The sequence below is a fragment of the Zootoca vivipara genome, chromosome 2 (genome assembly GCF_965207765.1).
Source record: "Zootoca vivipara chromosome 2, rZooViv2.hap1.1, whole genome shotgun sequence".
NCBI lineage: Eukaryota > Metazoa > Chordata > Lepidosauria > Squamata > Lacertidae > Zootoca > Zootoca vivipara.
The window spans coordinates 89,875,205-89,901,229 of record NC_142584.1 but is presented as its reverse complement, the minus strand read 5'-3'; the positions used below and the strand labels follow the sequence as shown (position 1 = coordinate 89,901,229).

The 26,025-nt window shown below is 41.9% G+C and overlaps 1 long non-coding RNA gene across 1 annotated transcript in view; it reads left to right on the top strand.

Annotated features, from left to right (window-relative positions):
• The window catches only part of LOC132591621 (uncharacterized), a 69,121-nt gene extending 43,319 nt beyond the window's left edge, over positions 1–25,802 (top strand). The window contains exons 2-3 of the long non-coding RNA XR_015948275.1: positions 12,619–12,721; positions 25,489–25,802. This is a non-coding gene — a long non-coding RNA (uncharacterized LOC132591621). The remainder of the gene's footprint in view (positions 1–12,618; positions 12,722–25,488) is intronic.
• Positions 25,803–26,025: the final 223 nt, after the last annotated feature.

The following is a 26,025-nucleotide window of genomic DNA, read 5'->3' as shown; positions in this document are numbered from 1 at the left end:
GAAATAATCACACATCAATTTTTGTAGAGAAGGAAAAAGGAAAAGGAAAGGAAAAAGAAAAGAAAGAAAAGAAAGAAATTGCTCCACACAAAGAATATAAAGATAAAGCTGAGAGAAAGTAATGAAAAGAAGAAGCAAAAAGCGAAAAGAAAAAGAAAAGAAAGAAATACACTGCAAAATAGCATTGTACAACATTTACGACTTCCACCGCCTCTCCATACAGTGATTAACTCAGCATGCATAGATGTTATCTGTCTTTTTGTTATTTTTCTCATTTTAATTCATTTTCCATCACAAATATTTTGATTCTCCCATTTTCCAATTCCTGAAAGGTTATTCTAAACTCAACCAGATTTTTGCTCCCAGATCTTGTTTCCCTAGATATTCATTTAGACACTCCCATTGTTTTTTATTTTAGCTTTAGATTCATGGTGAATTATATCTGTCAATTTTGCTAATTTTAAATATTCACATAATTTATCGATCCACTCCCCTTTTGTTGGAATATTTGTACTTTTCCATTTGTTCACTTTTGTTCCATTTGTTCAAGCCGGAATTAAGATTGCTGGAAGAAATATCAACAACCTCAGATATGCAGATGACACAACCTTGATGGCAGAAAGCGAGGAGGAATTAAAGAACATTTAATGAGGGTGAAAGAGGAGAGCGCAAAATATGGTCTGAAGCTCAACATCAAAAAAACCAAGATCATGGCCACTGGTCCCATCACCTCCTGGCAAATAGAAGGGGAAGAAATGGAGGCAGTGAGAGATTTTACTTTCTTGGGCTCCTTGATCACTGCAGATGGTGACAGCAGTCCCGAAATTAAAAGACGCCTGCTTCTTGGGAGAAAAGCAATGACAAACCTAGACAGCATCTTAAAAAGCAGAGACATCACCTTGCCGACAAAGGTCCGTATAGTTAAAGCTATGGTTTTCCCAGTAGTGATGTATGGAAGTGAGAGCTGGACCATAAAGAAGGCTGATTGCCGAAGAATTGATGCTTTTGAATTATGGTGCTGGAGGAGACTCTTGAGAGTCCCATGGACTGCTAGAAGATCAAACCTATCCATTCTTAAGGAAATCAGCCCTGAGTGCTCCCTGGAAGGACAGATCGTGAAGCTGAGGCTCCAGTACTTTGGCCACCTCATGAGAAGAGAAGAATCCTTGGAAAAGACCCTGATGTTGGGAAAGATTGAGGGCACTAGGAGAAGGGGACGACAGAGGACGAGATGGTTGGACAGTGTTCTCGAAGCTACGAACATGAGTTTGACCAAACTGCGGGAGGCAGTGGAAGACAGGAGTGCCTGGCGTGCTATGGTCCATGGGGTCACGAAGAGTCGGACACGACTAAACGACTAAACAACAACAACAATAACAACATGATCCAATATGAAAAAGTCAAAATAGCTTTTAAATAAACAACTCATTCAATAAACAAAAACAATATTCAATAAGCCATTTGAATATAAAAGTAAGCAATAAAATTAAATATCAGCAAATAATAATTAAACATTTTGCACTTACCAGTTACAATAAAGAATTGCTAAGCTGTAATTAAAATACTAATAACAGCAAATCGCAATGAATAATAAGATACCACAAAACATACAAAACCATGTAAAAGTATCAAATTGATAAACAAGGACTGCTGATAAATAAATAAACTGCTGCCAAACCACCAGTCAGAAATCCTTGCCAATCTACTTCAAAACCACCCATAGATGTACTAGTAGATCCCGATCTACCTTCTGTTCACCTCTGCTTTAAACTTCATCAACTTAGAAAGGGATGGAATGCACATCATAAAAAGGAAGCAATATCGAGAACCATCTGGTCTTTCCCCACTCTTCATTTCCCTTCCATCCTGCTTTTCTGCTCCTTTCTATTTCTCTTTTGTTGTATGTATGGATGTGTCATTTGGCTGGAATGAATGGCTTATTGAAAGCTCATATTATCCAAAGCCATTTATTGGTACAGAAAGTTTGGATTTGTAAGGACAATGCTGAAGGGCAGGGAAATGAAGTGTGAATGAACAATACTCAGGATAAACTGCTCCAAACCTTTTTTTAAAAATCAATTGATCCATTTCTACCAATACAAATAAACTATGAATTTCATAAGTTCTCTCTCCAGACTTCACTCAGCTCTTCACAGGCAACAACACTGTATGACTATTTTATAGAGCAGGGACTCAGCTATACAGCTGCAAATAAAACGTTTTAAGTGCAATATACATATGTGATGCTAGATGTGACCTATGGCAAATTCAATATATTTTTCAAAATGTTTTTTAAAAAAGGATTTTAAGAGGGGTTTTTTTATATGTGTGCAGATTCCACCCAGGTCTCTTTTGTCCCACGGGCATTTCTTACTAGAAGACACAGGGCACACTAAGGAACTGTTTAAAATGCACATTTAAAACATGTGGCTTCCACCAATGAATCCCAGGGCAGTAGTTTGTTAAGTGTGCTCTGTGCAATTCCTTGGATTCTTTGGGGGAAATCATGTGCTTTAAATGTACTTTCGATGCACTTTGAATGTTTGGTGTGGATCTGCCCTACATGTAGTGTGTGTGTGTCTGTGTGTGTCTGTGTTTGTGTGAGGGAGAGAGGGAGACACCAGACATTTGCGAGTGAAGGTTTTTAGTGGCAGAATTTAGAAGAAGCTGAACTACATAAAAATACTCTAGCTTTGCATCTTAAATTATCTTGCAGTTTGTCATCCTCACCAACTCCCACGCTTGGCTGGAGTCCCACATCCCTCTGTGGAAAGCTGTACTTTGTTCTGTGCACAATGTTCTGGCTGTAATCAATATCAGCAGCACTCAGCCCAGTGCTCTGGGACGCTTGCATTTCACCAGCATCCATCTCGTTTGAGATTTCTGAAAGCATGCACAGATGCATTGCTAACAAAATGTATTACACGGATCTGGCAGAGCACCTGGGACTTGCAACATGAAGGTATCCAAGATGACCAGTGGATCATGAACTGTGAAGCGCATCAACATCCGCACATGAACTCTGGAGAATTCTGAGTAATGAAAAATTCAGCCCAGAGAAGGCAGGTAGCATACACTAACCCCCTGAACAGAGATTGACTTCTCAAACTCAGTTCTAAAGAGGTTCCTTACACCTTTCAAAAGAAAAAACAACAGCAGAAAAGGAGCTCTGCTGGTAGCACTCATCTCATTTCAAATATGTCCAAGCTCCTTGGGAGATATTTTGGAAAAGGAAATATCCATAAGCCTTCTGCATTCCACCCCCAGTATAATTCCCGTCCAACTTGGGCCAGTCTCTGAAGCTGTCTGAACAAACAGAAGGCAGTATTTGCTACAGTCACACTGCCTACATACATGGTGTAGAATTCTTCTGTCCCCAGGACAGCTGCAAATCACAGAGCAAGCTAGGAAAAAGAGATAAACTTTAGGCATAAAGTTAGACAGCTATAACAAAAATAGAAGTGAGTTGGTTTGCACAGTGAGTCCTGGAAGACCTTGCAGTCCTTTCCCCACCTGGCCTAGGAGGGTGGGCACTGATGGACTCTAGCTACAAAAGCTGATGCTGAACAAACTGGGGTATTGCCTGGGGGGGGGGGTTGTTGGGAGGGAGGTTGCTGTTATTGCTATTAATTTTTTGTATCTTTACTTTAAATCTTCTTATGCTTTATGTTGAAATTGTTCCATTTGCTTGTGTACTTTATATGTTTTATTTATGGAGAGACTATGGAAAGAAGATATCAGGTTCACAGCGTGCTATAATTTAAGAGAAAATATTATGAAAACGGTATATCGGTGGCACCTCACTCTGGCCAAAATGTATAAAAGTAGATCAGAAAATTGTTCAAAAATGTAAAGAGGGGAGAGGGTCATTTATGCATATGTGGTGGGAATGTGGAAAAATTAGGAAGTTTTGGGATGTTATATATAACGAACTAAAAAAGATGTTAAAATCCCATTCACAAAACGACCAGTAGCCTTCTTATTAGGGATAATGTCAACTGAAATAAAAAAGAAGTAAGACCTCTCTTTATGGATGCAACATCCGCAGCCAGAATTTTAATTGTAACGCATTGGAAAAATGAAATTATACCTACAAAATCAGAATGGCAAATTAAACTATTAGAATATCTGTGAATGGCAAAAATGACAGGAAGGGTAAGAGGGTATTCAAAGTAAATCAAGAATGGATTCTATCAGGCATCCCAAACTGCGGCCCTCCAGATGTTTTGGCCTACAACTCCCATGATCCCTAGCAAACAGGACCAGTGGTCAGGGAAGATGGGAATTGTAGTCCAAAACATCTGGAGGGCCTAAGTTTGGGGATGCCTGAATTATATTCAAAGAATGTCTGAAAAATTACTGGAGCAAAAACCTCCTGGCAAATCTTGAATGAGTCTTCCAATGTACAGATAATATATGTAAATTTATTGTTTCTATTTAATTTTTCTTTAATTGTTGTTGTTGTTGTTGTTGTTATTTCTTTATCAAAAAGCTTTATGATAATAATATAATAGTATCACACTGTAAAAAATAACAAGTGTAATTCAGTTTCTTTTGAGAACATTCAGAAGTCTACTTTAGGTCTTTGTAAATTTCTTGTATTCCTTTTTTAAAAATTTTGTTTTATGGGCTGGGATATAAATTGTAATACAGTATATTGTTGTATAATTTTGTGAAATATGTTTAATAATAAAGATTTTTTAAAAATATAAAAATATGTTTTATTTACTGTTTATGACTACTTTCATTACATTTGTGAATATGTAGCTTTTTCAGGTTGCAAGCCACCTTGCACATGCGGCATACAAATAAAATGATGTGTGTGTGTGTGTATGCATGCACTGAGGACAAAGGTGTGTGTGCATGCGTTTGCTGCCTCGAATTAGTGCAATGTCTGGCAAGCCAATGAAGGGACAGGGGAGTAGCAGCTGGGTGGGACCAAGGAGGAAACACTGCGGTCTAAATAGATGCGATGTTGGACTAAACTCAGCCATCAGTTCCTTGCCCTATGATGAGATCACCAATAACCGCTGAAGAATTACAATTCCATTTAGAAGGAAGAAGAGGAGGAGGAGGAGTTTAGACTTGATCTCCCACCTTTCACTCCCCTTAAGGAGTCTCAAAATGGCTAACAATCTCCTTTCCCTTCCTCCCCCACAACAAACACTCTGTGAGGTGAGTGGGCCTGAGAGACTTCAGAGAAGTGTGACTAGCCCAAGGTCACCCAGCAGCTGCATGTGGAGGAGTTGGGAAGCAAACCCCGTTCACCAGATTACAAGTTCACCGCTCTTAACCACTACACCACACTGGCTCCCATGGCGTTTTCTGGCAAGGCCCATTGACACCTTATTAGTTCCCAATGCATAGTCCAGCATCCTGTGTGGTGTTATAACATTATTAGAATCTCCTTCCTTAGAACATAGGCTGGGTGAAACTGCTTGGATTCACCAGGAGGACATTTCAGGCTCTTGCTGTTCATTGACTTGGCAGTGGCTCCACACAGCTGCTTGGTAGCAATATCAGAGGCAGCATGTAGTAAAAGGGAGGGTTGATGGCAGATAGCAATCTGACTATAGAAATTATTCGTTCCTGTTTCACTGACTTCGATACAGCCGTATCTCCTCTAAATGATACACTCGTCTCTTCTCCCCCACCCTTTCCCCAGTTAGTCATCATTATTCTGTCATTTGGGTTGGCTGCCAAGGATATGCCTTCTAACCATATGCATGCTGTAAGCCTCAAAAGCAGCTGTCTCCAAAGTGAGCCAGTTCGGGAAGAATAGGAAAACAAATTATATAAAAGTAGATTAACTTCTGTTTAACATCTTTTCAGACAACCCTGCCCTCCGCCCACCAGAACCAACAGCCTCTCTAATCCTGCTTGTTTGTGTGCACTCTGCACTTGTGATCCTTCCTGGTGTGACTTGAATTTCAAATATGGAGCTTTATATTTGCCTGGTGAGCCATTGTAATTATAATCCTCCTTGTGGGAAGTGCTCCGTGCTTCCGTCTCCTGTGTGCTGGGCCAGTCCAATGCAAAACATTTCATTTGCCTTTTTCAGGTCTGCTTGTGTGTGCACCTGCCTAGTTGCTGTTGCTATCTGTGCCATTTTAACCCCGTGACCTGGGGCCTTGGAGGAAATCTGGATCCTAATTTAATTGGAAACAACTGGGGAAAGTCTTTTATGGAGAGCACTGGAAGGAAGGGTGGTATTAAAGCATGGTACTGTATCTACGGTAGGACCAATGAGCAGCACAATGTTCACTGAAGTTAAAGGGCATGACTAACTTATGTTATGGGGAGGCTTTACTATGAAACTAACAAAACTTAAGCTTCAGGGCCGCTTATCCCAGAATGGTCCCAAATGTGATTTTAGCATGGCTTAACAGTTTTAGGTATAGTAGACCCAATTTGAGCTGCACACCTCAAATTGATGAATCTTTTTGTTGTATATAGCTCAACAATCCCAAAGTTTGTCAGTAGCACAGATTTGAATAAGGTTTATTATTATTATTATTATTATTATTATTATTATTATTATTATTATTATTATTCACACCAGTGACTTTGGCAAGTGAGATAATCCAGTGCAGCAATTTTAATCAAAATCTGAGGTGTAGTAGTTATTATTATTTTTTAAGTGCTCTGCCTTGGAACAACACCACTGAATAAGACAACAGTGGTTACCCAGACCCCAATCCTGGTTACAGAGGGGGCCCCCATAACAATTCAAGTTTCAGGGCCCCAAAAATGTAGGTCTGCTTAGGTTCATTAATTTCAATTGGTTTACTCTGAGTAGAATTTAGTTGCCTGTAACCCAAAGTCACCCCCACAAAAATATTTGAAACACCTATTGAGGGGCCATCAGTTTTTAATTATGTTTGATCAAAATACTACAGATTCAAATAAAAACTTAGAATACTTCTCTAGTTTTGTGGGGAAAGTGCTATAAGAGTCATGAGCTCTGCATTATAACTCAGCTATCAGTTGGTTTACACGTGGAAGATTGCTAAGAATGTACCTGGGAGATGTCACTGTATCTGAGGGGGACAGTTCAATTGAATTGTTTTGTTGAGTTGCCAGTTATGCTGTTTTTGTGGACTTCTGTTATATTTTTTTCTATTTGACTGTTATCTGCTTTTAAAAAAAAAACATTTAAGAGAACATTTTGTTTTCCTTTTCATCACACTCCCTTGAATGTGTGTTATGTGTTCGACCTTCATTTGCAATTTGCTTTATTTTGACGTTTTGTAATGTTCTATTTGAGGTTGCAAAGTGCTTTGAAATGTTATTTCATTTTTAAATATAAAGCAGTATGAAAATGCTTTAAATAAATACACATTATATTCTATTATATAAGTTTCCACTCTCCCTTTGGCCTCTCATCCACTGCCTGAAAGACACCCCCCAAGCTAAAAAAACAAAATGATACAATTAAGGGAACAATACAACCAGTAGAACAGAATAATCAAAAACAGATCCAAGAGCATAAAATCAATTAAAACCACAGCAGGCAAGAGCAGCGGGATATGGAACCTACTGACTACTGGATTGTAGGTATCATGATTAAAAATAAACTGATAGCTGGTGGCACCTTTTGAGCCAAGGTACCAAAATCAAATTAATGTGTCTATGCTGCTTCTGGCCCATTTCCAGCCTTGCTCAGTGCTGTGCCAGAGGGCAGAAAAATAGATTTTGGAGCTCTGGCTCCATGATACTAGACCTTACCAAGGAGGGCACCATCTAGAGTCAGAGTAGACACACCTGTTCAACTTTAGAATTCAAGCTCCATCAGTGATCAGTTTCTACATAGGTTGACAGCTACCTACACAGGAAGGAAAAGAGGCAAGTAATCCAGGCAAACCAATCCTTCTTATTAATTTACTTCACCTGCCACTTTGAAAATACGTTTTCCTCCCCTGGTTGCCTCCGCTAAAATAGATCATTTGCTGAAGGAAGCCGCCTTGCCCCTAAACAGCTTATTTGGCTCTGCTTGTTAACCATGCTGGCATCCAGTTGACCTTGGTGGTACCTTTCCTGATCTGCAGTATACATTCTTGCTGAATTTGTTTTTTGTGGGTTTAAATAACCCCAAAGAATTCTACAGCGATTGACCCTCTTGATTTGCCTATTTAGCTTCTGTTTTAGCCAGCTGATTTACTCAATTATCTGGCTTGGCATATGCAATATTTTAATCTCTTTCAACTTTTCAGTCAGAAGGAGAGTAGACACCAAGTTAAGTCAGTTAAGCCAGTAATACTTTTGCCGCCGTTGTGGCATACATAAAGAAATTAACATTTTTCTTAGGAATCTCTTTCCCGACTATACCCAATAGAAAGGATTCTGGTTTCTTAGTGAATGTGTTTTTCAACACTCTCTTTAGTTCATTATAAATCTTTTCCCAGAAATCCCTTACTAATGGGCAAGTCCACCACATATGATAAAAAGAACCTTCCTCTTTCTTACATTTCCAACATTTGTTATCCTTGTTATGGTAAATCTTAGCTAGTTTTACTGGTGTAAGGTACCATCTGTACATAATTTTCATTATATTTTCCCTTAAAAGACTACACACAGTAAATTTTAAATTCTGTTTCCATAATTTTTCCCAATCTTCCATCAGAATATTATGTCCCACATCCTTTGCCCACAATATCATAACATTCTTTGTTTGTTCATCTTTCGTATGCCACTCCAGCTTAGAGCTTCCTGAGCAAATCTTTCACTTGAACTTTTAACCCTTTTATACCAAAGAGCCTCTAAAGAAACCACTTTTTCTACCTACATTTTACAACCGAAAACCAAACACAAAATGGCTGAAAGCCCTATTCCTCCACACTGTTTTTCTTTTTCTTTTTTTTCAGGTCCACAGATTCGTCCTATTAACAGGACATTAACTATGTAGGATGTAAAACTGCAGTCAAGTACAACATCCATACAGTGGACATGTTAGGGGATGTTTTGTACCACTCAGGAGAAGACTTCCTGTTTCCTCCTGAGCTGGGACAGACTTCCACTACATGTGGCTTGAAGAGGGTATGGTCTGTTGTACTAATATGGAGGAGCACATGGCCTCCATGTTCTGATCAGTGTGTGTTCTCCATTTTGTATGTTGCTGTGTGAAATCGTGTCCTCCCTTAAAGAGGGCACGCGTTGCAGTCCAACAGAACCTGAAGAGCCACAGATTCCCTGTTTTCTAGTTTGTATCAGCTACAAATGGAAGGTACTTATAATGCCATCTTGGCTTTAGCTATCCATTGTTATTACCAGTCCATTTAACAAACAGGAGCAGCTAAAACCCAAATTAGGTTCTGAGTTAACAAATTTAGGGGGTGTATGTAAATCATGTATGTGATCACTCTATTTAGAACTTCAGTTCCAAAAAAAATGAATGTTACCTATATTTTCTGGAAACTGGGTATTCATTGTAACGGTTTATGCTGGTTGCTTGTTCAGTGCCGCCTATTTATTCGGGGTTTCTGTGCACTGATGTAGGTGTAAATAATACACACTTTAAAATATGGATTTTTCAGTGGCATATATAACAAACATATGTTCTAGCGCCATTATCCTGTGTTGTGCAAGAGAATAAAACTCAAGGCTCCTGGGGGTGTGCCAAGTTAAGCAATGGGGATTTGAGGTCACATCCCTTCTTCATCTCCTATAAAGCAGGAGAGCACCTGGAAGAGCAGATGGCAGGACTAACACTCGTGGGTTTCATTTCACTCAATTAAGGAACAGGATGGTTTTATCTGCTAAAGATACGGCAAGAATTCCAGTGCAAAAAATCCTTGGTATACAGTATTCCTCATCAGTGCCTTATCTTCCCAGCACAGACAGAATAATCTGTTGACGCTTTCCATTAGACAAGTATATTATTACAAAGACACTTTCTGAAGCTGTTTTTATTAATAGGCATTCATTTAGGTAGGATGAACAACCTAACTCTGCAGCCACGAGTAGGGAAGCTTTAGCTGTTAATTGTTGAGCTCCTGGTGAGCACGAAAATAGTCCCTTCACCCTGCAGCCACAATTTCAAACTCCATTTCCCTTCTGGATTTTGACAGACTCGGAATGTTTTAGTTGGGGGTCAAATCTTCAGACGGCTCAGTCCTCTGAATGTCTGCAAAAACTGTCAAAGGGATTTAGCTCCCGTTAATTCGGCATTGCTTGAATTGTCACGAAAACTGGAAGAAGGTGCAAGGCAGCCATCTGGGCAGGAGCAGAGCTCTATGTGGCATGCTAGTTAGGCATGCAGGTTTCTCTCTGCACTGTTTGGTTGATTCTACAAATGCAATACAATACACAGATTCCCAGAAAGAGGAATTGCCATAGTTAAAAATCCTTTCACAGAAATGGTTTGCTGATAAAACATGCACAGCTGTTTTTTTATTTTGAGCAGTATGAAGCAATTGGGTTGAAATTGGCAGTAGTAGGTATGCTATATATCCGTAGGGGGACGGGACCTCAAACCTGGGGGTTAAAAGCAGCCTCCAGGCATCTCTATCTTTCCCTTGGAACTCTCATAAGGCCACCACCCCTCTCCCTAGGCCACACCCCTCATTGACCCAGAGTGCTTCTTGCCTTGCTGGAAAGTGCCCTTGAGCTCTGATAATGCCTCTGGGTGGAGTATAGTATGAATTTTTGTAGAAACTAACCTACTGTACAAAGGTAAAAATTACATTCATTATAAAGCCACCTGATTTTTCAATAAAGCTCTGTAGAATGTCTCCCCTTCTGCCAAGTCAGCAAAAAAAGGGAGGCAGAGAGCTGAACTATAAAGAAGGCTGATTGCCGAAGAATTGATGCTTTTGAATTATGGTGCTGGAGGAGACTCTTGAGAGTCCCATGGACTGTAAGAAGATCAAACCTATCCATTCTGAAGGAAATCAGCCCCGAGTGCTCACTGGAAGGACAGATCCTGAAGCTGAGGCTCCAATACTTTGGCCACCTCATGAGAAGAGAAGACTCCCTGGAAAAGACCCTGATGTTGGGAAAGATGGAGGGCAAAAAGAGAAGGGGACGACAGAGGACGAGATGGTTGGACAGTGTTCTCAAAGCTACGAACATAAGTTTGACCAAACTGCGAGAGGCAGTGGAAGACAGGAGTGACTGGGCTCCTCCTCCCTCCTCCCTAGCAACAGCATCTCCCTTTACGGTGGCTGCTTGTAGCCAAAAGTCTCTGATTCCATTATTCCTGCACCCTTAATGAATGCTGAGTTCTGGGAGTAGGTGGATCAGAAATACTCTCCAATGAAAAAGTGTCAGCTGGCTGCCCTGTTGCAATCCCCACCCATCTTCTAACACATCCCAATTCCTTTGTATCTCTGCGCTGTGTCCTTCCTCAAACTCCTCAAAGCCCTGCTGTAAATCAAGGCTGTCTCCCTCTTCCGATCCCCGACATGAAGTTTGGGTTGGGTTGTGAGGGTATGAAGAAGTGGGCTTGGGTTGCACTGTGAAGAAATAGGGAGGGTTGTTTTGGGTGAGCTGCAAAAGGAGGGGGCTTGGGTGAGTTGTTGAATTAGATTAATATAAAGATTATCCCCCCATACCTCTGGGGGAAGGAAGGTGGAAAGACAAATATGACTTAAATGCAAACATTTCAGAATGTAGGGAAGGAGGTACTAATCTCATATAGTGATGTCAAAAGTTGCAATCGCCTTCCTTCCCACCCACTCCAGATTGCTCACAAAAGTAATGTTTCCCAACATCTAAACTTACCAGCCTGATTGCTGGGAAATAGCAGTTTTCGAGGAATAAGAGTCCTTCCTGAAGCAACATCCTTTGTTGTAAAGGAGTCACCCGGGAATGCCACATTTGCTGAAACAATCCCAGTTATGATTATGTTACCTTGGACAAAACATCAACTTAAAAATAAATAAATCCATTGATCTGTAGGATTGTCTGTAGGATTGTCCATGCCTAAATGAAAGGTTGGTAATTATGAAAGGTTGGAGTAATTATGTTTTTTGCTGAGCTATATTTGCTCCTACCAAAAGTGTACCAAAAGGCAGAACAGGTGTTTTGTTGGCTATATACCGAGTTATCAAGAAGCTGGTTAGTATTATTATCATCACCACCAACACCATCATTTTCATTTTATACCACTTTATATTTTAAATAAAAAAATCTCAAAGCAACATAATTAACAGGAAACTAAAATACTATATTAAAAATTTCAAAATAAACATGGCAAATGTGGTCAACGACAGAATGCACATTTAACACAGCAAAGTTAACAAAAGAAAAACAATCTTAAACATTTCAAAAGAAAACATTACTAAAGGAAGTCATATATACAATGCACATTTAAAACAGCGTAATTAACATGAGGATAAAATGTTATCATAAGCATAGAACATATCTGTGGCTGTTGCTACTAATCCTGCTAATGACGTTCATGGTGGGTGGCGGCTATAAAAGCTTAGGCTCAGTGACCTGTATCTGCGCTAAGAGACTGCCAAGATGGTCTGTTAGTTGAGGGGAAAGGAAAAAGAAATAGTTGGTCCACTAAATTTGATGGAATTAATCATGACATTTATGCTACAGAAATTTAATTAGCCCGGGGGGAAATATAGTAAAGATGCCACAACAATTCAAGACAATTTCATTTCTTAGAAGGTGGAAGAAGCAACAATGGTGCCATGTCTCTGGGACCTGGTCCTCACCAACAGGGAGGAACTGATCAATGAAGAAATCAGGTTTCACCTGCCAACTACTGGTAAGTTGCTTTTTCACTCAAGGGAGGCAAGGAACAGGGCCACTGTAGTTTCTTACCCCAATACACCCAGTTACTATTCCTATGTACAGTGGTGCCTCGCTAGATGAATGCCCTGTAAGACAAATTTTTCACTTAATGAATAGATTTTTCTAGTGAAGGTTGCCTCGCAAGACGAATTCGTTTTGCGAAAAATTCGTCTAGTGAATCGCGGTTTCCCATAGGAATGCATTGAAATTCAATTAATGCGTTCCTATGGGCAAAAAATAAATAATTTTTTTTCAATGCATTCCTATGGGATTCGCTAGACGAATTTTTCATTATACGAATTGACCCGTGGAACGAATTAAATTCGTCTAGCGAGGCACCACTGTATGTTAAAGCGGAGTCCAGTGAGAAACACATACATGTGTTAGCACATCTGCCCTGTAGCTTGATATCTACACCTAAGTATTAGTAAGCAACTTTTACATTTCATTCCTTTTTTCACCAGTTTATAATTTGACACATAGCAACAATATACATCAAAGTCAATGTATAAAAGTATTCGGTTCTTTCTGTTTGGGAAAGGATGAATCGGTGCATGCAAATATCTTTTTTAAATAAAACTATTTGTGGTGGAACAATGTATTTTTTTAAAAAAACCACCACTACCACACAAAAAATTACCTGCTTCACAAGGGAATCAGATGCTTCCCCCCCCCCCCCAATTTCTGGGCACATGGCTAAACACAAGACTCAAATCCTGTCAGCAATCCTCCAAGAGAGATCAGATTATCTCATAAGAACTGATCTCTCCTTCTTATTGCTTGTGTGTGTGTGAGGAAAAATAGAGAGATTAAACTGAAAGTTGAGGATACAGCACTGCAGTTTTAGATGAGCTTCCCACTCCAATCCCTCCCCAGTTTACAAAGACTTATAAAAAAAAATCATCACAAAACTTTGTATCCAGGAGATATCCGGTAGCGCTTACGAGCTCAAAGACGACAAGAAGATATAGCAGTGGAAAGTCAAACATTTTCTGATGTCATTAACATTCAGCCAGCTCAGAGCTGAGAAAGCAGAACAGAATGTTATTATGGATATCATTGGAAGTTCTCAGCAGTAGGTAGTCTCACCTGTCTACTTCAGCATTTAGGTTCTGGGAGACACGATCTGTAAGCTTCCCAGCTATATAATAATAGGCTACAGTAAGGAGTGGTCTACTTGCAGTAAATATTGAGGCGCATATTGTTGGGAAATTAGAATTTTCTTATTTATTTCTGTGTGTCTTGCACTTCCCTGTTACTACAGTGCTGTTGTAGTCCACATACAGCCCAAACAGCAACTTCTACATGCCATTGGAGCTGTCCATAGGCTTGGCAGTACTTCAAGGTTTTACAATGTACAAAAATCATTTTAGAAAAAGAAGGGGGGACTTTCAGGGTCAGTCAAGATGAAACTCTTGGGCAGAAATGTCATAGCAACAGGTCGCGGTCAGAAAGGGAAAAGAAAGTCAAATGCAAGGATAAGAAGTTTGTGTTGGATGTGATAGAGATGTTTGGGCTCCTTACCTTTTACGATGGCTCCTTTGGTGCCATGTTGGTGATATAATTTGACTGTAATTGTCAGGGAGTGAGGGCTGGAGGCCTTAATAAAGGGCCTCCTACACTTCCCTCCATTAATTTCAGCACTTTTACAAATGATGCTTGCCACTCCAAGGAAAACAAATAGTTCTGCTATCTTTATGGCGTTACCTTATCTAGACCACTGTGCTGGGCTACAGAAACACTGAATGTTATATAATAATAATAATAATAATAATAATAATAATAATAATAATAATAATTTATTATTTATATCCCACCCATCTGGCAGGGTTTCCCCAGCCACTCTGGGTGGCTTCCAACAGTAATACTGTATTAAAATACAATAATTTATTAAACATTAAAAGCTTCCCTAAACAGGGCTGCCTTCAGATGTCCTCTAAAAGTCTGGTAGTTGTTTTTCTCTTTGACATCTGGTGAGAGGGCGTTCCACAGGGGAAGTGCCACTACCGAGAAGGCCCTCTGCCTGGTTCCCTGTAACTTGGCTTCTCGCAGCGAGGGAACTGCCAGAAGGCCCTCGGCACTAGACCTCAGTATCCGGGCAGAATGATGGAGGTGGAGACACTCCTTCAGATATACTGGACCGAGGCCATTTAGGGGTTTAAAGGTCAGCACCAACACTGAATTGTGCTTGGAAACGTACTGGGAGCCAATGTAGGTCTTTCAAGATCGGTGTTATGTGGTCTCGGCAGCTGCTCCCAGTCACCAGTCTAGCTGCTGCATTTTGGATTAATTGTAGCTTCTGGGTCACCTTCAAAGGTAGCCCCACGTAGAGCGCATTGCAGTAGTCCAAGCAAGAGATAACTAGAGCATGCACCACTCTGGTGAGACAGTCCGCGGGCAGGTAGGGACTCAGCCTGCGTACCAGATGGAGCTGATAAACAGGCATGTTCTTATGTGAAGAAGGAAGTCTAGGGGCTGGCTGGTTCTCAGTCATACTTCCCTCTCACGCATGAATGGGGCTCCCCCAGCCCCATTGAAATCCCATTGCTGTTGAACTACTTCCACAATGGAGCTCATTAATGCCATCACTGCCAACCTTTAGAAAAAGTAAACCTTTTTTGTTGAGCTGGGTGAGAGCTTTTGTTCTGATGGTTAATTTTAGATTGCTTTTTTATCGTAATGATACCGCTTTGTATATTTATAAGATATTATCTTTGGTAAATTACCTTGAAGATTGTGACAACTGGAAATAATAAGGTTCATGAAAACCCCCACTTTGTGTGATTATATATATAAACATGAAGTGGGGAGATTTTATATATATATATATATATATATATCCCTGAATTAATTGCTTCCTGTCTTTGCAGAGCACATTTCTGTCACAGACTGCCTTAGTACTTAAGAATAGGTGCACATTTGATTTCATTTAATGAGGATTACAAATGATTTATAAGGCTTTATGCCCGCAGAAATTGGGGGTTTCTCAAAGCAATGCCCTCAAGTTTTTTCCAAGAAGACAACAGTCGTAACAAAAAGCATTATCTCGCCGCAGAAACATTTGATGTGGGTCCTACTGCTTTCTTTCAAACTTAATCCATGTGCATTCATAAATGTTTAAAGTTATACTGAGCAGAAGACAGGGCGTGTGTTATTGTCATTTTCAAAGCCTGTGGGATAATCCTATCTGATGTTTTGAGAGGACTTCACAATGAAGTCTTCAGTAAACTCATTTAGTAATTTATACCCCTTTTCTACCTCTCACTTTGATTTGTATGGGAAAATAGTGTGTGAAATACTGGACTGCGGTGAAGAGGCAGGCTTACAAAAAAAGGTGGGGTTGTTGTTGTTTTTATTGGGGGAAAATACATTTTAACAGTCAGAGGGAATCAGATTATGGCTTCCGAGTTTAAGCATAAGATTGCTCCAGTATTTCTTAGAGGAGGAGAAAAACCTCCTATAATGATGATGATAATACTTTTCTATCCCATTTGCCTCCCAAAGGAGCCCAGGGTGGCAAACAACCAAGCAGCAAAACAATGCAGTTACAAATAAAATGAAAGCATATTTAAAACATTTAAAAACTTAGAAACAAGAGCATTAGTTGCTTCTCACCAGGGAAAGCATTCCACCACCAGAAAACCACCACCAAGGCGGCCCTGTCATGGGTCAGCACCCACCCGGCACACCCATCGACCAACCAGCAATTTTCCATTGCTTGCTGTGAGTCTTATACATATTAGAATTTGTCAAGATGAGGATAAGTCTCTATCCTGTTTGTACACTTAGGCTGTAATCTAAACCTCCCACTCCTCACCAGTGGGACTTTGCACAACAGTGGAGACACTACTGTGGCAAAAGGTGGTGGTGAGGAGGAGGAGAATCAGATATGATCCTAGCTCCGGGTCTGTCACAGTGCTCAAGTCTGGATCAGGCCTGATGCTTTATCGGATGGCAGGCTGGCTCAGCCTCCCCACCTCTCCACCCTTGGAACACCCATATCATGTAAATCTACAAGGCAAAATTGTAGATTATAAAATTGCATGTTCTTCAGTCAGTGTAACTAGGATGACCTTGGACCATGTCCTTTACAGCTACTTGCCACCAGTGGCTTATAGCACTAGGGGTCAGATTTCGTCTTGTTCCACACAGTTTATTTTCGTCTTGTTACACACCGTTTATTTTCCTAGGCTGTCAATGAGGCAGGCGTCTTTATATTTGCCTATTACCCCTCCTTTGAGGGATCCTGAAGTATACGTAATTTGTGGTCCAACAACTGAAAACACAAATGCGCTTCAAGTTCATTATGTCAGTATCGCAGGCATACGAGACAGCATAAATTGGAGTGCTGGTGGGCTTAAATTTCAGAGTAGGTTAACTGCCACAGGTTTCTCGAGAGTTTTGCATTTCACTGCGGAAGAGAAATCATCTCACTGATACAATTAAAAACTTCAAGCAAATATGGCAACTCTCTCTCAATATATATATGAATGCATATTTTAAAGAACCTCGAGACTTATAAAACTATAATCTGCTTTATGCAATCATCATCCTCCCACCTGGCCTCATATTTCTTTCCTCAGATTAATTTCTTGATTTATAATAACAGCTATTTTTGTGTGTGTAATAAAATACATAGAGCCAGATGCTCTGCAGGGATTTCCTGCTGCCGTTACTTAGCACTTATGAGTTCGCCTGTTGGATAATAATTAACAGCCACAGAGAATGGCATGGACCCCACGCTGGAGCTGTAAAATACCACATCACGTAGTCATTGACCTGGTGTGTGTGTGACCCTTTATTGTTTAAATTGCATTTGACTTCATACTATCATCCAGCAGGAGGTACTATAATGTCTGTGAAGCGTATTAAAATGCTTTTAGCATTTTAATCAAGTCCTGACATTTCTATTGATTTCTTACACATACTTGTAAAACCTCAAAGCAGTTTTCACATTAACCTAAACGATTTTGGCTAGTAACATACATTTTGCAAATTGTGGTCTTAACCATTTCAGATTTTCCCAGTCATTTTGACGTTCATATGCACAAACGCACAGTGTTTTGCAATCCCATATGCTGTTTGGAAGCGTTATCTGCAAAGAGCGGTTGAGTGTTAAACCTTTCTGGAAACTGCACCTCTGTGAGCAGGGATCTCCTCTCAACACTCGTAACAAACTACAGTTCCCAGGATTCTTGGGGAGAAGTACTAACTGTTTAAAGTGGTATGATACTGCTTTAAATGTATGTGCAGATGGGGCCTAGCTCTCTGTGTCTGATGTCTAGTTTTCTGTAGGAAGGGGATTTCGCGTAGAAGAGAACAGATGAGCTCTATACTGCAGCGTGAAGTAATACAGCCCCCACTCCCATCTGCCAGGCTAGTAAGAAGCTGTAGTTTCAGTGGGTTCGGCTTTGTTTCTTGTTAAGTAAGCAAATGAGCTTCATTAATGTAAACGCAGTGTCAGATACAAGTTGGATCAGGGGTTTTGAAGTAGGACATGACATATTTCAGGGGAGGTCACTTTGTAGATGGAGGCGGCTGTAACTGCTGCAAACTTGCATTATAATGTAAATTAGTGTTAGCACCGCAATGAAAATTATCCAGCAATCTGTCTGCAGATTAAAAACGTCAGGCATTATGGGTGTACACGTATAAGGATATACGAATACCCCGATTCAAAAGGGAGGGTCCCTATGAACCCCTCATGCACTAAAAGCAGGGCTGCAGGGGCTATCCTCACCCGTACCAGCTTCACATTCAGCACGTACCAATGTACATTCAAAGACCTTCTCTGTGTAAGGAAGAATCCGAGACTAATCAGAGCCCAATTCTGGTCTCCCTGCATAGGACCCCCTGCCACAGGCTCGAAATGTGGGACTTGGTGGTGGTGGAGCCGGTGGCGGAGAGCAGGCAGGGGTGGGGTTGGCGCATGTCCTGGGGTGGGGCACGCCCAGGCCAGGGGGGGGCAGCCATGATGGTGAGAGCAGTGTTAGGGGCAGGGCTCAGCTTTTAAAATGGAATGGGCTTCCTGATAATGACAGAGACTGTGGATATTGTTGCAGCACCATGTGTTTTGACACTCTGCTATATAGAAATCCAGTATACAGTATACATGGAAAGCTTCCTTAGCCACTAAGAAAGGTCACCTCTAGCTCAGTATTGTCTACACTGAGTGGCAGCAGCTCTCCACAGTTCCAGGTGAGACTCTCACAGACAGACTTGGAGGTGCTGTGGATGGAAACTGGCAAAGCACGTTCTCTACCACACTGACCTACAGCCCTCCCCAAACTCCCCATACTTAATTAAATGTGTGGGGCACATAGTTCTACTCCTACCATGAAAGAATGGGAAGTTGGCAACAGACTCCCCATCCTTGTATGTGGGCTGTACAGTTTTTTAGTGGCGAAAAGGCAAGTTACTTCTAAAGGTTGCAATCACGTTCATTAAGGGGTCAGTCATCTGGAAAAGCAAAGAGAGGTGGGTGATTTGGTTTCCACAAGAAAACAAAGGCGTTAATTCCTTCACGGGAAAAGGAAAAAGCACATTGTATAGGTGGTTTTTCTTTCCTCCCTCCGATATATGTATAAAAAAATAATTCCTTCATTTGATGGATTTGGCTGATTGCTATGCAGCCTATTGTCAGCGTGAGCTGAATTCATCTACTGCATTGCTCTGTCAAGTAGGCAGGCAGCTGGGTGCAATTCTGAAAGTTGACAGGATGGAACCTCTCCCATCTGCCAATTATTGGGTGACCTTGGGGAATCGGTGGGCTGTAACGTCCACACTTCCTAGCTAACTCCTTACTCACTTGGTAGACTGAAAATAATAACGTAATTTCAGGAACTCAGTAAAGCAACTTTGTCTTTCTGGAGCAGCTCCTCCAAAGTCTATCAAATTGTGTTTTTATTTCCTGCTGCCTTGATTTAAACAAACAAACAAACAAGCTGGTGCCGATGTGTTGCTTTTATTATAACCATGTTCTCAATAAGATATCAGGTGAAGAACAGCCTCTGTCCATCCCAAAACAAAATTCCCTTCACCTGTCACTTACTGGAAAGGTAAATAAGAAGGAAAAAATGCTTTGATAATGTGTAGGAGGAAATTTCTTTGCTGCAAGTGTAATGTGACAGCTTGAAGTTCTTGACAGTTAACATCTGAATAGCAAGATGCTCAATGCTGAACCCGCTGTGTTAGCTGTGGGATCAGTTCTGAAAAGAATCCTTCTGAATCTGTAAACAATTTCCTGTCACACACATTATTTAAGAGGTGAGGTGGCTTTTGTGAAGTGATTCCCATTTGTCTCTCTCTTTCTCAATCTCATGTGCCATAGAGGGCAGATCTGCAGCATACACTTTGAGCACATGATGTCTCCCAAAGAGTTTGTTAAGGGTGCTGTGAATTGTACCTATATGGGGAAAACCACAATTCCCAATATTTGCCTTAAATGTCTGTTGAGTGTGCTTTAAATGTATGGTGTGGAGAGACCTGGAATCGGAATATTTGAAACAAACAACCAGACATAACCTGCCCTAGGTCTCGATACTCTCATTCAAATTTTAAATCCTATACAACAGGGGTAGGGAATTGAGGCCAGGGGTTCAATGTGGACCTCAAGGACCTCTCTACCTAAACCTTGATTTGAGTAACTCTCCCCAGGCCACACTCCCTACCAAGTCACATCCTTCACCTGTCTGTTTCAAACTCTCCTTGAGTGTTTTTGCTTGGCTTGAATGTGTTCTTGAACTCTGATAATGTTTCTTGCTTGCCTGAGTGCAAGTGTGTGTGTGTGTGTGTGTGTAGAAACTAGTGTTGAAGCTTATTAAGTGCTCCACCAACTTTCATCTCTGGTCCTACCCATTCTTACCATATGGCCTCCAGAAGGTTGCCCAGAAGAGAACGTGTCCCTCAAGCTGAAAATGTTTCCCCAAAACTGTGACACAGGACAAACCAATTCTCAATAAACAGAGTATGAAAATACGTCAAGAGCACCATGCAAAAGATTCCCACACAGCAAGTGAGTCGGGTGTTTCCAGCAAGTGTTCCAATTAACATTACAGAAGGAAATAGAAAACCTTCAGGATTCATGCTACACCAATGCGATACAAATATTCCACAGGAAGCATGAAATAGAAACTGACAGCCTGCAGAGGTAGAGCTCAAGCAGAAAGCAGGTTGCCCAACTGTGCTCATTGAATTCATGACTGTGCTGAGAAATTTCCATCTAAAGAGATGGTGACTTTATTGAACCCAGAGTCAGGACCATTTTTTTCTTCTGTGATAAATTCCAGTGCTTTCTTCTGCTAAAAAAGCAACTTACGTCGATCTCAGGGTTCTCTGTTGCTAAATGTATTGTGATACTAGCTTCCTCCACCTCACCAGGTTATTGGAGAATTAGCTAAAGATAAATGCACTGGAAAAGCAAAGGATTCGTAACTTTATCTGAACTGTTTACATCCTCCTCAGTATTGCCTGTGCGAAAAGATATATTCTGTGGATACACCAAAACAGACACTGCTAAATAGTAAAAAGATATAACTCACAACTGAGTGCAGTAAACTTATTACAAAAAAATAGTTTCTGGAAATCAAATGCGCTTTGAGTTACTTACCGCTATTCATCAGGGGCACTGATTATAACGAGGGATTCTCTGTACACTGAGATTCGAAACTGCATTGTTTTTACATCTGTCTACCATGGGGTTGTCGTAAGCTTACCTTCCAAGTTCCGGACTGCAGAATCCGGGACCGGCAGCCATTTGACACCGGAAGTTGCGTCGATGTAACTTCCGGTGTCGATTTGCCCTTCTATGGGCACCCAAAATGGCCGCCGGCGGCTTCGAAAATCGCTTGTGCGCAGCATGTCAGGAAGTGCTCCGACGCAACTTCCGGTGTCGCTCCGCCCATCTATGGGCACCAAAATGGCCGCCGCCAACACCGGAAGTGACGTCTATGCACTTCCGGACATGCGTACATGCGGCTTTTGAAGCTGGCGGCGGCTATTTTTTGTGCCCATAGAAGGGCAAATCGGAAAGAAAAAAATGGCCGCCAGCAGGAGAAAATAACGGAGAAAAACGGGAGACGAAGTGATACGGGGGACCACCGGGAAAAGGTAAGTAAAAAAGGGGTTTTCCCGGGGGAAACGGGAGACTTGGCAGCTATGGTCGTAAGTACAGTGAAGCAATGAAGCTTTTCAAAGATTCTTAATATACTGTAAGAGCAATTCAGTTATTTAAATTGTTTTCCCTGTGGGATGGCCCCTTTCATTGTCCTTATTGTCCAGGTGAAAGAGCTATTTATTGCTTTAAAACTCATTGGGTTGGTTCCTAGATACTGCTTTGCAGGTGTAGGGCAACACCCCCCTCCCCCCATGCTTGGGTTACAATCTGGATCAAGCCTTGCCCTTTCCCACCCACAAGTAACCACCCTGCATGTAAAGGCACAGCTACAGAGATAACATGGGGCTTGGTCCTTAGACAGTCACAGGGCCGGCGAAGCCATTAGAAGAAGAAGAGTTTGGATTTGATATCCCGCTTTATCACTACCCGAAGGAGTCTCAAAGCGGCTAACATTCTCCTTTCCCTTCCTCCCCCACAACAAACACTCTGTGAGGTGAGTGGGGCTAAGAGACTTCAAAGAAGTGTGACTAGCTCAAGGTCACCCAGCAGCTGCATGTGAAGGAGCGGAGACGCGAACCCGGCTCTTAACCACTACACCACTCTACCGCTCCTAACCACTACACCACACTGGCTCACCACACACTACACCATTAGGCGGGGTGAGACCACTGCCTCAGGTGGTGGAAGCCCCTGGAGCAACACCCCCCATGCAGGCACTTTGCCTGCCCCGCTGCCTCTGCCAGTGGTGGAGAAGCAACACTGGCATCAGTGCTGGTTTCAAGCAAGATCTTGGTGGTGGTTTCAGCTGAGATCTTGCTAAAATCCTGTGAGATTTTGCAGAGATCTCACCTGATATCGCTGAAATCTCACCTAAAATTGGCAATATCTCACCCAAAATTGGTGCCCATGCCAGTGCTGCTTATCCACCAGTGGTGGTGGCAGTGGCAGGGTGAGTGGTGCAGGTGGCTGGAACAGACATGGCAGTGGTGGTGGTCGTGGCAGTGGTGGTAACAGCAGGGCAGAAAGTCCTGTTTTGCCTCAAGCTCTGAGGCGTCTTTCCCATAGGCCCCTCTCAGGGGTGCCCCAGCATTGGCGGGGTTCAACGAGCCACTAAGCCCTTTGGCTCTTCCACCGCCGTCGCCACCTCGGCCGCAGGAATACCTTCAGCCGCTGCCCGCCAAACCGCTGTCGCCTGAGTTATGGGCCCGAAGAGAACAACACCAGGCTAAGTGCGTGGGAAATAGCCTTGGGTCTCCCTCGCCAAGCTCCCCTCCTCCTTTCCCACCGCTACCTGGAAGTAAAACTACGAGCTGAAATAGTCCAACTTGGCTCAGTGAGTGACTTTGCTGTAGTCAAGAAGATCAGAAGCGGTGGGGCGGGGTAGAGAAGGAACATCCTGCTCTCTCTGCCCACCTGGAAGGAAGCCCCTCCCCCCTTGATCCCTGCCACTGGAATTTACTCCCAAATAAACGTGTTGGGGCTCCTCGGCGTCTTTCTGCTTGAAGTTGTTTTCCCTGGCAGCGCGTCACCTCGAGCTTCCCTGGGGGAGGCATTTCCTTGGGAATGAAACGGGACTTGCTCCTGTGTAAACACGGTTGGGATTGGAGTGCTAGAGAGCTGGGGGTTGGGGGTGACATGGCAAGGAAGTCTCACTGGAGACAAGCAGAAAGAGACACACCCTGTTTTCAGCTAGAGGGGAGCACCCCCTCCTCGCCTATCCTGTTTTCGCAGGGCGACAAAGGGGCGCCCCTTCCCCGCCTCGGTTACCTACAGGACTCCTCCGGCCTGCCTTCGCCAAGTCTCCCAGGAGAAAGAGGAGCCGAGGGCGACCCAAGCAGAGGCGTCTTTACCTGACCGACCCGGCAGCTCCCAAGTTCTAAATTTTGGGCTTAAGATGGCCGTGCTCAAGCTGCAAAGCAAGACACACTGCCCCTGGGCAGCCATATTTGCAGGAAGGAAAGAAGTGTGCAGATAACCAGATATTTTTAAATGTTTAACCGGAGGCAATCACCTTGCTGAACAGGCAAGCTGTCTTTAAATGGAGAAGTAGCTTCCCTGTTGAGCCAGTTGATCAGCTACAGCTACAGATTATTTGCCTGTTTTGAATGGTTTCCAGACCGATAGATCTGATGAAGTTAATCCAAAGGCCAACCACATTTTCTTTCTTTTTTTCTCCTCAGCCTCCATCCCCATGGATTCTAGATTAATAAATGCTGATATGCTGACTAAAGGAACTCTTAGGGACCCCCTCCACTGCCTTAAAAAAAAATCTTACTGCTTTATGAGTGATACCTTGGAAGGCAGATAAAATACAAAATGACTGATAGCTTGGTATGTTTTAATTATTCCTTTCATAAGCTACAAAATTAAATTCTATGAAGCTGGAGACATTATCGCTTATTAAATTTTGATGGAACTCAGAAAGTGTAACTTTTAATGAAACTTTCCGCACCTTCATAACCATTTTATTTTTTGCATTTTAATCATTGCCCCCATCCTTTGATTACCATACAATTTCCTCCCCCATGCTGCTGCCGATATTTTTAGGGTTTAAAATGTGTGTGTGTGTGTGTATGTATGTAGGCATTTATGTATATACAGGGGCTGCCTATCCTGCTTGCTCCACTTGCTAAACCCACTTACCTGCTAACTCTGCCCCCACCCACACACCTGGTCCCCTCTTCCTTCCTTTACACCTTGTCCATCTCTCACCTATTCCCTCACAGCTTGCCCCAACCCTGGGAATATGTGGGGGCAGGACTTTCTTGTTGCTGTTCTGGTTCAAGAGCCACAAGGAAGTTTATGTCTAGCTTTCTCTAAGCCTTCCATGACATCAATGACAGTATAAAGTATTTGCTACAAAAATGTCTAGGAAAAGTTTATTTTTTTCCATTTTGAGCTTTGTCACTCAGGGTTTATCAGTGTGCGAATTGCATTCTGGCTGCTGTCCTTGGGTGAATTCGTTTCTCCTTATGACAATTATCGTGAGCAATTTCCTACCCTCTCCTTCGCTCATCTAGCGGCTATCCAAGGTGCCTAATGTCCTTGTTCTTCATGTGACATGTTTCTTGTTAAGCTGAAAGAGGAAAGCACTATAACTCATCTCAGCGGATTGACAGAGCTGCATGGCTTCATTCCAAACCCCCACTCCAAGAAAATGTAATTCTTCAGTTGCTGTTAGTAGGAGACTGTTTGGTTTTGAAGATGCATGTTCACAAAAATCATTTTTCACCAGATTTGGAATAGCTAGCTGTTCCAAGAACACAAGGGTTCTGGCAGTGTTATATAGGCTTGACCTTCCCATCAGTGTTACAAAGCTTTCCTTTTTAAAGAATATATAGAGGGGGGGGGAGAGAGAGAAACAATTCTCTACTGGGTGTAATGTGTTAGGAGCACTGCTCCAAACTGGACATTGGATATTTTATAAAGACTTCAGATCTCTAATTGATTATTTGTACAGAAATAGATACAGTTGTATCTATTTCTATAGTGCCTGGCGTGCTATGGTCCATGGGGTCACGAAGAGTCGGACACGACTAAACAACTAAACAACAACAACAACAGATACAGTTGTTTATTTGGCCTCCAGAGTCAGAATGGTCATCTGATGTGTTTTTTTTCTTTAGAAGTGTCTGGGGAAAACTTTGAGCACAAGTGTCTCTACTTCTTGGTCTCCCCAAAATGTCAGCAAGAAGACAGGGTCTGAAGGAAAGGAAGTTTTAAGTGAACTGTGCATGCACAAACTGGTAAGTGCACTAAGGAAACTAGAGCAAACAATGCAGAACTATGGACCTTGGCCAATGATATCACTACCCACACAATGTCATCATGTCAGGTAGGTCAACGGTGCTTTGCTGATCCACACATGCAATAGTGTTGGAACTGCCCAAGTCAGGTTTCTTAAAAGATGGTAGGTGTTCGTATTTGTATTGTATTTGCATTGGAGATGTATAATAATAATAATAATGAATGGGGAAAGGAGGTGGCCATTGGCAGTTGACGGTTCTGCCTTCATCTAGGCCAGACATGTCCAATGTCTGTTTTGGGGGCCTAACCATAGCTGTCAACTTTTCCCTTTTCTCGCAAGGAATCCTATTCGGAATAAGGGAATTTCCCTTTAAAAAGGGGGAAAGTTGACAGCTATGGGCCTACCCTGGCCCACC